This window comes from Eucalyptus grandis, chromosome 6 (genome assembly GCF_016545825.1).
Source record: "Eucalyptus grandis isolate ANBG69807.140 chromosome 6, ASM1654582v1, whole genome shotgun sequence".
Lineage (NCBI taxonomy): Eukaryota > Viridiplantae > Streptophyta > Magnoliopsida > Myrtales > Myrtaceae > Eucalyptus > Eucalyptus grandis.
In genome coordinates this window covers 17,014,232-17,027,258 of record NC_052617.1, presented here as the reverse complement: position 1 = coordinate 17,027,258, position 13,027 = coordinate 17,014,232, and positions in this window count along the sequence as shown.

The following is a 13,027-nucleotide window of genomic DNA, read 5'->3' as shown; positions in this document are numbered from 1 at the left end:
CCCTTAGCCGAAGAGGAGCCGATTAGTCCTAGTGAAGATTCGATAGAGCCGGTGAGCCCTGGGGAGGAGTCAGATGGATCAGCAAACTGAATTGCCAGCTCAGATGACCCGTTACCCCCCTTCCCATCTCCAAAAGCTCCTTCATGATCTGCCACCTCGCTCCTTTCGGCCTACTCCACCTTTCAGTCGGTGCAAGCTGTTGACGAGGAAGTAATCCCGTTTCTCTTTATTTGTATATATGTATATAGGTTGTTGGAATGTGAAGGGTCTTGTTAACCCCACCAGACAGGCTGAGGTTCGAAGCTTGGCTATCTCAAACCAGTTGTGTTTGATTGGTGTATTGGAAACGAAGGTTCCACAAAATGACTTCAATTCCATCTCTGGGATCTTATTGAGAGATTGGTCTTGAATCTCAAACTATAAGTTCTTCCCTAGGGGTAGGATTTGGGTTGGATGGGACCCAGCTTGGGTTAGCTTTGAAGTTCTCTCTATTTTAGCTCAAGTTGAGCATGGGAACCTTAAATGGTTGGACTCTGGAGTGGCTTGCTGCGTGTCAGTGGTTTATGGCGAGCACATGTTCACACTTAGGAGAACTCTGTGGGAGGATCTTGTTCTTAGAAGTATTGCTTTGCAAAACTCGGCCTGGCTTGTGATGTGAGACTTCAATGCAATTAAAGACCTGTCTGACCAGGTCGGTGGATCCGATGCTTGGATACCATGTTTCAACGAGTTTGGACAGTGCTTGGCATAGGCGGAACTCAAAAACCTCAGGTATGTAGGATTCAGATACACTTGGACAACTTCAGTGGGCTTTACCAGAAAGGTAAGGAAGATCGATAGGGTTCTAGTGAATTATAAATGGAGCTATGAATTCTCATACTTTGAAGCTTCCTTCCTAGCGCCGGGTATCCGATCACACTCCTATGGTGGTCAAGGTGCTTAACCCGATTCCTCGGAGGAAGCTGTTTAAGTTTTATGACTTTTGGATGAAGCATCCGAAGTTCAATGCTATTGTTTCTCAAGTTTGGGAAATCCCTATGGAAGGAGTTCCTATGTTTAGACTTGTATGTAAGCATGAAGGCTCTCAAACAATGACTTAAGACTCTAAATAGAGTTTCTTTCTCTGACATCTTAGTCAGAACGTCGGAGGCAAGGATGGCCCTAGAGACCATGCAGGTGGAGTTGCTGTAGGAGCCTGCTTCTACTCATCTAGCTAAGCTGGAAAAGGAACAACGACGTGTCTTTGCTAGGCTAAAGTCCATGGAGGAGTCTTTCTTTAGGCATAAGTCAAGAGTCAGGTGGCTCAAAGAGAGAGACCGCAATACTAAGTTCTTCTATCAGTATGTCAAAAAGAGACAATTGAGGAATAGAGTTCCTTCTATCTAGGATTCAGAGGGGAATGTTATCTTTGATCCGCAGCGGATTTAGCAATGCTTTCTTCAACACTTTCAAGACCTCTTAGTGCCGTAAGCACAACTAGATAGACCTTCAGTGGAGGAGATTCGCGAAATAATCCAGCATCCTCTCTCGGTTGATCAAGTTAGTTTCCTAGCTCGTCCGGTTATGGAATTGGAGATCCGGGATACTTTATTCTCTCTAGGTAGGGGTAAGGCACAGGGACCAAATGGCTTCACGGTCGAATTCTTTAAAGAAAATTGGGACACTGTAGGGCACCTGGTTACTGCAGTAGTGTTGGACTTCTCCTTCGGGAGGCTCCTAAGGGAGATCAATAACACCATTTTGGTGTTGGTGCCGAAAGTGCTGAATGCGTCTTCAATTGAGGATTATAGGCCCATTGCCTGTTGCAACACTATCTATAAGTGTATTACCAAAGTGTTGGCCAATCGGGTAGCAGCAGTCTTGAAGGACATCATTAGCCATTTTCAAAATGCGTTTGTGAAGGGCAAAAGGATCAGAGATAATATATTGCTAGTCTAAGAGCTCTTTTCCGGCTTTCATCTTCAACCATACTTGCCTAAGTGTGCAATCAACGTGGACTTTAGAAAAGCTTATGACACGGTCGATTGGGAGTTCCTTGAGAGAGCCCTCTTGGCTTTTGGTTTCCCTGAGATTATAACTCAGCTGATTATGACGTGTGTTCGCACTCCTAAGTTCTTGATTTCTTTGAATGGGGAGATTCATGAATTTTCATGAGTGGTCGTGGACTTCATCAAGGTGATCCTATTTCTCTTTATTTATTTACCTTAGTGATGGAAGTCCTATCAGGGATCTTATATAGATGCTCTTTGAAGCCGGAGTTTAAGTTCTTCTGGAGATGCAAGCCCATGAGCCTTTCACATCTTTTCTTTGCGGATGACGTCTTCTTGTTTTCGGAGGCGGAATTGCCCACTATATCTATTCTTAAAGAAGGCCTTCAAACCTTCTCTACTTGGAATGGCTTGTTCCCAAATCCAAATAAGAGTGAAATCTTCCTTGTTGGAGGCACGCCGTCCTTAAGAAACCAAATTATCTTTGAGTTGGGTTTTCACGAAGGTAACTTGTCGGCTCACTATTTGGGGGTTCCTATCATTACATCAAGGCTCACTAAGGTTGATTGTTGCACTCTCGTCAACCGCATCACGACGAGGATTCAATCTTGGACTCATCGCTTCCTTTCTTTGGCTGGGCGATTGCAACTCATAGGTCAGTTCTTCAAGTTATCCAAGCCTATTGGGCGAGTGTTTTTGTTCTACCTATAGCTGTTCTAGATTAGATTGAGAAAATCCTCATACAATTCCTTTGGAAAGGCTTGAAGCTAGGTAGAGGGGGTGCCAAGGTTGCCTGGGAGGATGTATGCCTTCTAAAGAAGGAAGGAGGGCTTGGTATCAGGAGGCTTAAAGATTGCAACAAGGCTGCCATGTTGAAACTTATATGGCTCTTATTCTTAGATAAAGAAGCTTTGTGGTGCAAGTGGGTTCATTCCACGTTTTTAAAGGACAAAAACTTTTAGGTTGCTAGGAAGCCAACCTGTTGTTCCTGGGCCTGAAAGAAGCTTCTAAGTCTCAGGAGCAAATTTTGAAATGCCTTCTTTTGGAGGATTGGGGATGGCCACTCGGTCTCTCTTTGGTTTGACAACTGGCACCCTAGGGGACCACTGAATTTAATCTTCTCAGACTCGCTTTTCTACAGCTCAGGATTATCTAGATAGGCCTCAGTTGCAGATCTTTTCTTTGATGCTAGCTAGGCTCTCAAAACAATCCTTGAGTCATGGGATTATCCTCTTCCAACCCCTACTCAAGTAGCGGATTGCTGTTGCTAGCGGGAGAACCCGTCGGACTAGTTCACGGTAGAAAATGCTTGGGAAACCATCAGGAGCATGCGGAACATCATTTTTTGGCATGATTTCATCTGGGATAATGCAATCACGCCAAGGTATCAGCTTAACCTTTGGTTTATGGCCAAGCACAGATTGCCCACACAATCTCTGTTATTGGCTCATGGTAGAACAGAGAGGGGATCATGCGCGTTCTGTAATGGATTGCCTGATTCCTTAAATCATTTGTTTTTTGATTACTCTATCACGGCCAGTGTTGCTTTCTTTTGGGCGGTGAGATGCAATCTACCTTGGCGGAATAGGTCTTGGGGAGAGAATCTCCGGTGGGTCACCTTTTTCTCGAAGGGTAAGGACTTCTCTAAATGCATTGCTCACTTTTCCCTTGGGGCTCTTTGTCACATTATTTGGAAACATAGGAATAACATCATATTCAGAGAACAACCCCTTACCGTCCCGGCTATGAAGAACCATCTTTTAAAGGTGGTTAGGGATAGAGCTAGCACCTTCGGAAACGTTGAGGATAGCTTTAGAAACGGAAGGTTGCAAAGGAGTTGGGGCATCGATCCCATTATCTTCTCAGGAGACCCGTAATCGACCCTGGTTTCAATCGACACTTCAAGGAAATGCTAGTGCTCTAGTGCTCTAGTGGTCTAGAGCCGACGTCTCTCCTCCTGCGCTGAGGTGTTTGTTTCTTTGCCGGTTGTTCATGCCGTGCCTTTCTAACTTGCTGTTTGCCTTCTTTTAGGCATTGCCTTGTGTTTTACAGCATGGCATACTTCTACTCATTATGTTTATTCATCTTGAGTGTCATTTTTTGTTGCCGTGTTTTTTTTTTTTTTTTGTACTTTTGACATTTCCTCTATATTATTACCTTTTACCAAAAAAAAATTATTGGAAAGAAAAATTTGAAAGTTTAGATGAAATTTTTGTTAATTTAAAAGAAAATTCTGATTCTCTTGCTAAGGAAAATGTTAGTCTGAAACAAGACCTCTCAAATATTTCAAAAATATTTTCAAAAGGATTTGAAAAGTTGAAAAAAAAAATTTCAGTACAAAAACCGTATTTCAATAAATCTGGTTTGGGTATGATTTTAGAAACCATTCCATTGATTGATTTTCCCAAAGTAAAAGTGTGACATCCAGATTTTTGGGTTTTAATTTGACTGGATAAATAGGGCCGTTTTGTTGGTTGAAGCTAGAGATTGTGAAATCGGGATGCAAGATGGGTTATTGGATGAGGAGAATATTTAATTGAAGCATTGAGGCATCACTTGGATTTATTGATGCCTTACAAGGTTAAATTGAGAAGAAATGAGTGATCAATTGGAGGAGGTATCAAGCAAATTCGTGTGCCCCCATCCCACTAGCCATTTTGGACCAATTCACATGTCCAAGAAGGAGCTTGGGTGGTTCAATGGCAGCCAAGGAATAAATACTTGGCCTAGAGTGAGTATGGGAGATTTTTGTGGAAAGATCAAGCTAAGGGGGACCCTCCATCCTCTCTCTCTCTCTCTCAAAACCGTGCGTGACCAGTGAAAGGGAGCAGAACCAGCGAAACTTCAGTGAAATTCTTCAGGCGAAGTCCCCAGGTGTTGACTGAAGCTACTGCGGTTCGTCCAGCTCCACTCGGTGAAGACAGCTCACGGCAGAAGCTGCTCCAACATCAACGCTTGCGTCCACGCGTCTTGGTAGTCAACCGAGACGCGAACGCTCCAGCAAATTTCGAAGACTCCACCGCCAGCTGCTCCTCCACGTCCGTGTTTCCTCGGTGAGTTCCAGCAGGTTTGTTGACACGCAAGCTGCCATTATCCTCGTGAGATTCCGTTCCAGGAAGACCGAAGCTGCTGCCCGCGTAGTCTCTCTCCCCTTCGCTCATGGACCAGCTACCAACGAAGATGGAGCCCGGCGGTCTTCGATTCCGTGGGCTCATCTTCTCTACAGCTGCTACAGTTCGGCCCAGCAATTGGACCATTTGAGGCCCACGACCTCAGTCCAGCAACTCTTCGGTTGGCAGCCCTTGTTGCTTCTCGCAAGGCCCAAATTGCAGCCCATCAAGCTGCGCAGATTAATCCATTTGAAACCCAAGAGCCCGGCAGTTTTTAGCCCTTCTCGGTCCCTTGAAGTTGCATTTCGGCCCAAGCTCAGTCAGCCCATCTCAATTTGAAGCCCATCTCAGTTTAGTTTTAAGCCCAGCATCATTTGTATTTCAGCGGGGCCCAGCAAGTTTAGCCCATCTTGGGCCCGTGAAGCAAGTCGGCCCAAGTTTGGCCACCGTCGTGTCGCCGTTGCGATTTCCGATCTTTGCTTTGCCAAGTGAGTTTTACTCACTAATGCTTTATTAGTTTTCTAATTATGCTTAAGGTTGATTAGATTTAATTATTTGCAATTAGGTGGATAGATTAGATTAAAGTAATTAAATTAAAGACTCATTGATGCATGTTAATTAAATTGATTGTGCATTTAGCTAGTAAACATGTCCTATTATTTATTGGATGCTTCTTGGGATTTTTCCCGTCCCTTATCGGGTGTTAATTAGGCAAATCGGGCCTAGGTGGAATTTTAGGAATTAAATATTGATTTTCGAAATTAATTATTTAATTATTTATTTCTCGGAAATTCAACTGGGATGTCCAGTGACCGGGATTTTATGCTGATGATCATGGCGCAGTCCGTTTATTTAATTGAGCTTTATATTGTGCTAAATTGAATTTATTGTATTTATTTATTTAATTTTCGAAATTAATTATTTAATTATTTATTTTCCGAAAATTCAACCGGGATGGCCGGTGATCGGAATTTCGTGCTGATTGTCGTGGAGCAGTTTGTTTATTTATTTGAGCTTTAATTCGTGTCGAATTGATTTGATGGTGCATTTTTAAGTATGTTATTAAATAATGCAATTTTGGCCTTGTGATTGAGAATTGGTCGGATATCGGTTGTTAGTATCGAAAGTGAGTTGGTAAATCACCTTGAGGATGCACGTGGCCCAGTGAATGGGAATATCACTTGGGAAAGACACGTGGCTCGGTGATTTGATATGTCATCTTGGCGAAAAGGTAGCCTTAGAGAATGCACGTGGCTCGGAGACTCGGTATGTCTTCTGGAGAATGCACGTGGCTCGGTGACATAGTATGACATCTCGAGAGGGTCGGGTGGGACCGTAAAGCCACTAGTTCTTGAGAGGGTCGGGTGGGACCATAAAGCCACTAGTTCTCGAGAGGGTCGGGTGGGACCGAAAAGCCACTAGTTCTCGAGAGGGTCGGGTGGGACCGTAAAGCCACTAGTTCTTGAGAGGGTCGGGTGGGACCGTAAAGCCACTAGTTCTCGAGAGGGTCGGGTGGGACCGAAAAGCCACTAGTTCTTGAGAGGGTCGGGTGGGACCGTAAAGCCACTAGTTCTTGAGAGGGTCGGGTGGGACCGAAAAGCCACTAGTTCTTGAGAGGGTCGGGTGGGACCGTAAAGCCACTAAATCTAAGGAATTGCTTGGTGTTGGATTAATGACCTAGAAATGATTCGACTGACTTGTAATCGACTAGGTCAATTGATCGATGATTCGATCTGAGAGTGTCTTGATGTGATTCATTGCCCTGGTTTGATGTGTTGAATTGAATGATTGAAGGGAGATGATCGTGATTGGTCTCTGATGTGAAATCGACTAAGTCGACTAGATCGATGCTTCGATACGTGATGTGATTGCTTGTGTGCCTATTTGATCGTACTAATATGCGGGTGGAATGCGAGGCTAAGGTAAGTCTTCTAACTCATGTTGTGCATAGGCAGCCCTAAGGTGTATTAGTTTACTAATCGGGTCTTAGGAGGTAGAACTTGCCGAGACGTGGTCTCGGTGGTTATTGAATAACCATTTCGGGACCTGGATGAGGAGCCTAAGGAGCATGAATCGACGAGGAGATCCTTGTTGAGGAGCCCGAAGAGGAGTACGTGGAGGAGGACCCCGAGTATGACATCGAGTACGACCCGGATGAGGATCGAAATCCTATCCTGTCTCGTCAGACCTTGTTTGCATGTAAAAAGTTGTAGTTGTGAATTTTCAGTATGAAAAATGTATGGCCTGCTTTTCTATCCCATTGCTTTATTGTATGCAGGGAATTATAACTGCTTCCGCATGTGCATATATAAATGAAAGGGTCGGCGATACATAGTCTGGGATATCGCATTTTTAAATCGACCAAAAGTAAGGGATGTGTGCGTGCCTGAGGGTTGGGGCGTGACAAAAAGAGAGACTCAAACAAAGACCTATAAAGGCATTTAACAAAAATCATTTTCAAAGAGTTTTTGTAAAACCTGTTGGCCGAAGTGCACTCAAATGTTCAAAGTGTAACAACTTAGAACATTTTGAGAAAGAATGTCTCAAAGTTTGGAGACCTATTAAAAAGAACTAGGCAAAGACTGTCTTTAATACTAACTCTCCTGGACCCAAGAAAGTCTGGGTACCAAAGAAAATTTGAGTTCTTTTTATAATTGCAAGTCACTATCAAAAGGAAAATCAAAGGGTATTTGGGTAGTGGCTGTTCGAGGCACATGACAAGGGACTCAAGTTACTTTATAAAGCTTGTTAGATTGAATGGAGGAAAAATTTCTTTTGGAGGAAACAATAAGGGAATAATTGTAGGTTGTGGAACTATGAAGATTTGAAGCCTGATTATCAACAATGTTTCTTTGGTGGAAGGTTTGAACTACAATCTACTCGGTATAAGCCAGCTTTGTGACACTGGATTCAAAATCAACTTCCAAGAAGGCATTTGTTCTGGGACGAGTCAAGACTTCTCACAATCTTTCACTGGGTGAAGGCATGGAAATATTTATCTTCTGGATGTAAACCCAAAAAGTTCTCAGTGCCTTATATCTATTCAAGACAAAGCTAGTCTCTGGCATTGAAAGCTTGGTCATGTCAACATGAAGCAAATTGCCAAAATTTCTTCTAAGAAGCTTGTTCGTGCTCTTCCCAACCTTGCTTATCAAAAGTCAGAACTATGCACTCCATGTGTTTTGGGAAAACAGGTTAGAAGTATCTTTAAACCTGTAAATCAAGTTTCTACCAATCAAGCTTTCTAGCTTCTGCATATGGACCTCTTTGGACCAAACAAAACTCAGAGTATTGGTGGAAAGAAATATTGCCTAGTAATTGTAAATGATTACTCTCATTTCACTTGGGTTTACTTTCTGGCAAATAAGTCTGAAGCCTTCTCTTACTTCTCAAAATTTGCAAAGAAGGTTCAGAATGAAAAAGGTTATGCTATTTCAAGCATACAAACTGACCATGGAGGTGAGTTTGAGAATTAGGACTTTGCGAAGTTTTGTTATGAATCTAGTTTTCAGCATGTTTTCTCTTTTCCATATATTCTAGAACAAAATGGGGTTGTGGAAAGGAAAAACAGATCCTTATAGGTGATGGCCAGAACCCTCTTAATTGAGAGCAATATATCCTCTTGTTTTTTGGCAGAAGCAATTTCTATAGCTTGCCACATCATCAATAGAGTGTTCTTGAGGCCTATCTAGAGAAAACTCCTTATGAAGTGTACAAAGGAAAGAAACCGAATGTTTGTTACTTCTATGTCTTTGGATGTAAATGTTTTATTTTGAAGAATCCTATTGATCGATTTGGAAAGTTCGAGGAGAAATAGATGAAGGAATCTTCCTTGGTTATTTGATTACAAGCAAAGCTTACAAGGTCTTTAACAAGAAGACTCAGTCCGTGGAAGAATCCATAAATGCCAAATTTGAGGAGAATCATCCAAACCAGACTCAACTTCAAGAGTCTAAACCCGTTCTAGACTTTATAAAGTCCACTTCCCCCGAAGAGGTTCAAACTTCTGGAGAATAGCAACATACTGATCAAGAAGTTTCAACCGAAACTGAAGATCAACAAACTTCCAAACCAAGCAGCAACTGGAAGCACAAATCAAGTCATCCCAAAGAACTCATCATTAGCAACATTGATGAGGGAATTCGAACTAGATGCAAAAACTGAGAAGAGTCGAGTGCTCTAACACTTGTTTCTGAAATATAACCAAAAAGTGTAGATGAAGCTTTGTTTGATGAAAGCTGGATAGAAGCTATGCAAGAAGAATTTAGACAGCTCAACATCAACGATATTTGGGAACTGATTCCAAAACCTAAAGGTAAATCTATAATCAAGATAAAATGGGTCTTTAGGAACAAGAATGAGAAATGAAAAGTCGCTAGGAACAAAGCAAGACTCGTGGCCAAAGGATATACACAAGAAGAAGGGATATACTATGACGAGACCTATGCACCAGTAGCGATGTTAGAAGCAATTAGATTATTACTTGCTTTTGCTTGCTATAAAAATTTTAGGTTATCCCAAATGAATGTAAAGAGTGTCTTCTTGAATGGATTCATTCAAGAAGAAGTTTATATGGAACAACCACTAGGATTTGAAGATCCAAGAAAGCCAAAATCAGTCTACAGACTGAAAAAGGCTTTGTATGAACTGATGCAAGCACCTCGATTTTGGTATGAAAGGTTGAGTAAGTTTCTAATTCAAAACGGTTTTGAAAAAGGGAAAGTAGATATTACTTTGTTCATTAAGAGAAAAGGAAAATAATTTTTACTAGTACAAATTTATGTATATGATATTATCTTTGGTTCTCTTAATGAAAATCTATGCAAGAAATTTTCAAAGTTTATGTAAGATGAATTCGAGATGAGCATGCTGGGTGAGTTAATTCTTTTTAGGATTGCAAGTTAAACAGTTGAAGGAAGGTATACTTATTCATTGGGAAAAATATGCCAAAGATTTGATCAAGAAATTAGGGTTAGAGAATTACAAAAAGACAGAAATACCAATGTCAAGTTCTTCGAAATTGGACAATGATGAGAAAGGGAAGAAAGTAGATTAGAAGCTCTATAGAAACATGATTGGTTCACTTTTTTACTTTATTGCATCTAGACCTGACATTTTGTTTAGTGTTTGCATCTGTGCTAGATTTTAGTCTAATCCTAGAGAGTCTCATTTAAGCGTTGCAAAACACATCATTAAATATGTTGCGACCTCTCCAAACCTGGGTCTATGGTATCCAAAAGAATGAGACTTTACACTTTTTGGATATTCAAACGCAGATTTAGCAGGATGTAAAGTGGATAGAAAGAGCACTTCTAGAACTTATTACTTGGAAATATATTGGTATCTTGGTTTTCAAGGAAGTAAAGTATTGTAGCTCTATCAATGGCAGAAGCAAAATATATGGCTCTTGGAAGCTGTTGTTCTCAAATTCTTTGGATAAGACAATAGCTAAGAGAGTTTGGAATAGAAGAATCATGTACCGAGATCAAATATGACAACACCACTGCCATTAATCTCACTAAGAACCCAATTCTTCAATCAAGGGTGAAGCACATAGAAATTCGACATCATTTTATAAGAGATCATGTCCATAATGGATAAATTTTGATTCAGTTCATTGATTCAAAGAATAAGCTGGCATACATCTTTACAAAGCTTATGGAGAAAAATCTATTTGAGTCCATTCGCATCAAATTGAACATTATTTATCATTTGGAGTAAAGTCTAAAGTTGGCCAAACTCATAATTTCCATATGCTACTTCAGTAAGAGAATGTCTTGAATCCATGTATTTTATTTTGGAATGAAAATGTATGTTTAACCGAATCATTGCTTGCCTATTTTATTTTTAGAAGTCATCTATTTCGAATTATTGAATTTTTGGCAGTTTTTATTTTCAATTTATTTCAAAAAGGTAGTTTTGTTTTTTCCTTATGACGGTTCGATTATTTTCTTTGTGACATTTCATCTTCTTTATATATCCTCTTGTAATTCTCTCGAGCACTTCTTTTCAAAACCTTAAGATACAAACTCTCTACTCTCTTGTCTTTACACTCTCGTCTCTACTCTCAAGTTTGTTCCGCAAGTTTCCATCATTTTCACCCGAACCTGTCTGAGAAATCCTCCTTACTTGCAAGAATGTCTTACCAAAGGAAATCATCCCGGATCAAAGGCAAAGGGCCTAGGAATATGCCAGAAGGGCAGACTCACTTCGATCTTACATAAGAAGGCTCTCCTCAAACACCTCCATAACACAACCGAAGGACACTTCGCAGAATCCTCCTCGTGAACCGTTGGAAGAGGAAGTTGAGCAAGATGCCGTTCCTCTTCGTACCTTGACTCCCCAAGTTCTATACAAGCTCTATAGTTGTTTGAAAACAAGTGGTTCGCCAATGTCTTTCATTACCGATTTTATGAGGGACCACGGTTATAAGAATGAAACGTTGTTTCCGAGAACAATGGAATGATTAGGAATAGCAAAGAAAGGAGCAGCAGATGAGGCTTTCTCTAACTTTCCTGTTGATCATAGATTTAGCTCTTTCAATTAGCCTAAAAGCAAAGACGATGATGAGAAAATGTACTCGAATTTTCAATCGAGGATGGGCATTGTTGCTGAAATGCTTGGTGATGGAATGAAGCTTTTTCGTTCTAAGGATCACAGAAGGGTTTACGCCCAATTGTTGAAAAGATGGTTGATGAACCCTTGATTGGTCGACTTTGATTTCTTGGACTTAATCCAAGTGAATTTGAGAGAAAAATTGGCTCACCTTCAACTTGAAAATGAGAGTGCTAGTATGAACAAAATAAAGAAGTTAGGGAAGAGAATAAGAACACAAGATTTATAGTGGTTCGGCTTAATCCAAGCCTACGTCCACTCTCCCACGCTAACAACCTTCTTGGCTGGATTCCACTATGCAATCAACAAGAGATTATAACTTCGAGTGCAAACACTTAGTAGTAGATCACACTATCTCACTAAGTCACTCTTTTGGTATTTCTCTCACGATTACAAACGTTTAAGCTCTCAAGAGACAAGTATATGATCGAAAGTCGCTCGAGACTTTGGAATTATAAATTCTACGCTCCGTCTCTTACTTGCTCATCGGTCCTTCATCTCCTTAAATACTCCTCCACTTCCAAACTAACCGTTGGACAGCATCCCGAAGAATCATCTTCCAATATACCCATTGGGCAGCTCTGTATCTAGAAGATTTGGTAGCCGTTGAGTGACAAAGGTAGAATCCCAAATTGATTCCGGTCGCCCATACAAACAGAATCTTGGTTTCCATAAGTAAAGCTTCTTCGTATAGAAAGATCTTGTCTTCAACATCCAATTGTCAATCAATTAGATTGAATCAATCAAATCAATCTTGATGTGGAATCCAAACCAGATCACTAGCCGTTATATGATTGGGCTTGAGTTACGTTCTGTTGAGTCTGGATGTAAAGTCTGAGAGCAATAGACTTTACAATGCGAGTGCGTAGACTTTACAATGCTGGGTCCGACATATTCGCTTCCGAACAGATTTAGCTTTAAGGTCTACCCGGTTCGGCTTCAGCATAGAGTTTGTCTTACGGTTCATCATTCACGTTGCCCGGAATTTGTCGAGTGAGCAGATTTATGATGTAGAACAGACTTTGACACGGCAGTCTGGCAATCTTCAGACTTTGACACGGTAGTCTTCAGACTTTGACACAGAAGTCTGGAAATCTTCAGAATATACTTTGGACATATGTTACGTTCGGTCTTCTGGCCGTCTCCACACTTTGACAATATCCTTTACATATTCTATCATCTGCATGGTCTATTACTTAACCATTAAACATGTTAGTAGCCTTTGATTTATTTTGTCATCTTCAAAACATCATAAGGGATTTCCCTAATAGAAAACTTCTGCTCCAAAACAATTGTTGTGTATCCAAAGTTAAT